At 35.9% G+C, this 3,807-nt stretch overlaps 1 pseudogene; it reads right to left on the reverse strand.

The window, feature by feature from the left end:
• Positions 1-355: 355 nt before the first annotated feature.
• LOC122358596 overlaps positions 356-3,807 on the reverse strand; it is a 9,919-nt pseudogene continuing 6,467 nt past the window's right edge.

Here is a 3,807-nt window from a genome sequence, read left to right on the forward strand (position 1 = left end):
GGGGGATCGCTAACCACCACATATTTTGTATGACTCTACATATTTAACACAGCTGATTCAACTCATCATCTCATTAGTACAATCTAATGACTTGAATTGGTGTGTGGCCTATGAGAGAGACATGCAAAATATGTGGTGCTTGGGGTCCCCAGGACAGCTTTGAGAACCCTGTTACATGGATAATTATTGTCTGTATTTGTTAGCTTATCTACTAGTTTAGCATACAGATACCTGATTATAGCTTCTGATTATAGCTAATTTTATTTGGATTAAATTGTGTATTAAATTAAGTATTAAAATGTCAAATGTTTTATTTATCAAAGGTATTATGGCAGTTATGGTAATTTACTACAGCCTAAAGTAGAAAAGGCTTCTGACTTCCATGATGGCCTTGGCAGAAGACTGCAAAGAAGAGCACAAAAGAGATTTAGACTAGCCTTGATTACAGCTACAAGATAGGCAAGGTTAGCTCTGACACAGTGTCCTTGACCAAGAGTTCTAGTTGTACTCTCTGGAGAACTGGAGCTGTAGTAGATTGCGAAGTCTCTGCAACTGGGTTTGACTCTGGAGTGGACTTTGAGGGTTCCAGACTGGAGCAGATCTGATTGGATCTCCGATTGCTCCTCGACTGAAGTGACCCAGAAGCGAATCTGAGGGTTCTCGGACTTCAGCGGATCTGATGAGAGGTCACTGAGCACCCCGTGGACTGGAGTGGGCTCTGAGTGGATTCTGAGAGCCTGCGGGCTGGAGTGGATCCATAGAGATATGCTTTTGGGCCCATGTGCTATGTGACCTGTAAATAGGGTCAGCAAAACAGATAGATTAGGTTGATCTGGCAGTGTAAGGAGCCTGTGAGCTGGTAGGGCAAGCTAACTAATCAATCAATCAATCACTTTTATATAACGCCTTTTAACCATACAGATTGTGCCAAAGCACTGGAACAGCATCAAACAGGAGAACAGAGTGGTAGAAGTTGTGTATTATGCTGAAGATTAAAAAATTTATGGATTAAAAAACTTCTTTAATCTATATCGATGATAATGGATAGTGGTCAAGTTTCAACGCATTTAATGCCTACATACTTAATTTCCAGTCTAATTTCAAATGCAGCTATGCCAGATTGTGGCACAGAGTCAGGTCCCCAGGACCACTGACCTCACAACCTCAGAGTCAGCCTTTAATGTCCTTCTATTTCGCGTCCTTTGCTTTGACATGGGTGAATCAGTAACAGTGTCCTTAGCTTGACCAGATAAGAAAGGTGGGCTGTGGAGCACTCCAAGGTGTGCACTGGTGGTGGTGAATTACCTTCCTTCCTTGTGGAGCTCTCAAGGCATTAGGGGTTCTTCCAAAACAAAGATTAAAAAACAAATGAAAACTGTAATTTTAGCCTTTTCTTTATGTATGTAGCTTATAAAGGTGTCTATAAATGACTAATACCTTATTTAAAAATGCAATGCAAATTATTGATGTTTGGCCTAAATGCAAGGAATAAAAGTTTATTTTATGAAAAGCTCACAAAATAGTGAGTTTATTTGAACTCACATGTTATATTAAGAATAATAAATATATTTCAGAATACTTATTCTTCACTCAAAAATATGAACTCTTTATTTATTTCATGCAGGAAAAACAGCAAAATGTACCCAACAGCAAGATCTGGGAAGGGTGCTGTATTTCATATGGTTTGTTCATTTATATCTCACTTTTCTCACAATGCGTTTCAAGAATGCAGGTGTAGGCGCCAATGTGCGTTATTAATTCATGATGCCACATTTTCTAAGAAGAAGTAAGGTTGCTAAGCTTGCTAAGATTGTCCCAACATTCTCTGTTAAAAATTTTAATTCTGCAAAATTTTTATTAATTTTAGCGGCTGGGGCTAACACAGTAGAGGTGACACTGCAGAGTATATGTTTCAAAAGGTTCCTAAGAAATTTATAACAATGTTCTCTTTTGTGTACAGAGCATGTAAGGCTTTAAGTATAACTTCATTTAAAGTTATGGTGATGCATATAATACTGTGAGTAAAAATGTCACTATTTGGCAGGTATTGCGTTAAAAATCATCTCTTGTTCATGCATTTATGACAGCTTTTTCAATGGATTTATAATGTATCTTTAAATGACTTATTAGCTATTTGCATAACACATTTAGGCCTTTTTAAAAGGATCCTTAATGTTGCGGCACAACAAATGTCTTAAGGCCCATGCTGCTTTGTCAACCCAATCTCTCTGCCCTAATACAAACAAGCCTCTGGGCGGCTACTCATTTATTCAAATCTTGGCAAGATGGACTTTGTTCCTCAGGGAGCAGAATCCTTTGGTCTCTCACTGCTGGATCAACTATGGCTTCTGTAAGTATTTCATCACAAATGATCTTTGAAGTCATGGACTATGACAGATCAGAGAACTGAAGGCCAAAACACAGACTTCAAAACAGGGAAAAACTAGGTACAAACATGGAAAAATCAAAAAAGAAAACTCCAGCAAAAACTTGATACATCATGACAAAAACTACTTCAGAAAAACAAAGGGCTGAGAACACTATCTCTTGGTGTATGGAGAACTAAATGGGTAAATTACAAACAGCTTGAGAGTAATGGAAATAATCATGAGTGCAAGGAGTGATGGAAATTCAAGTCCAGAACTTAAAAAAAAATACTGAAAAGGGTGCCCCTCTAGTGGTAGACATAGCAGCTAGGATGAGGGAATAATTTATACAAAGGTAAATATAATACATATTTTGACATATGATGAGGGGAAACAGGGAAACATAATTGTCTGAAAAATCTAAATTGTAAACTTATATCTGCAAACTTATCTAATTTATCTAAGCTGAATAGTTACAAGAAACTATTCTTACAGAACATCTATAAAATCAACAGTCTGCAATATAGACAACAATCCTCAAATAAAATGTGCTATGTTTGTATTTATTAATGTTGACTTCATAATAATACACATTAGTAGTAAATAAGCACATCTCTGATTTTTACACAGGTATATTAAATAATCATTAATCTTCAGTAGTTATTTATATCATTTAATTTGTTATAGATTAGTTTACTCATTATTTAATACAAGTTCTAAATCCCATTATATAACATTAGTTTACATCGTCCTTAATAGTTAATACAGTATTGACTTGATCCTCAGTAATAAGTGCAAGAGACTCTATCTGTGCTGCCATGTACCGTGGCATTACAAAGCAATAATTCATGGGTTAATCAACACAACTCATCTTCCACAATGGAAATGAGGTAAGTCAGCCTTAAGAAATAATTGACAGCACATTTTAACTAAAACTCAAAAGTTCCATTACTCCAGTCCTTTTATGACTCATGATTTTCAATGGAATGAATCCAATGATAGACGTTTTATAAAATATGCTAATTTTCCTTAAACTTTTAGACGCTCGGATCTTTGTGGGCAAGCAGATCTATTATTAAGAAAGTGAGATAATGCCAAACTTCCCAAATCTTGGACATTTGAGGTATAAATTTTCGCTTTTTATCTTGGACAGAACTATCTCTTTACAGGCAAAGGATTATGTAATTTAAAATATGAGATAGGCTGCACAGAAATGACAAATGAATGTAATGCAGAATAGGAATAAAAATTGATAGTGCAGAAACATGCTGCCCATGATACTGTGGGATGAGCATACACAAATATATCCTGTAGAAGGAATTTGGTTATTACACGAGTCCATGATATAGTAAAGTGTATCTTTCTTATCTATAACCTTGGATTTAATTTCACTGATACTGTTTAAAGCCAGAGTCTATGAGCTACAGTTCATCTAAATACA

Source organism: Puntigrus tetrazona, chromosome 15 (assembly GCF_018831695.1).
Source record: "Puntigrus tetrazona isolate hp1 chromosome 15, ASM1883169v1, whole genome shotgun sequence".
NCBI lineage: Eukaryota > Metazoa > Chordata > Actinopteri > Cypriniformes > Cyprinidae > Puntigrus > Puntigrus tetrazona.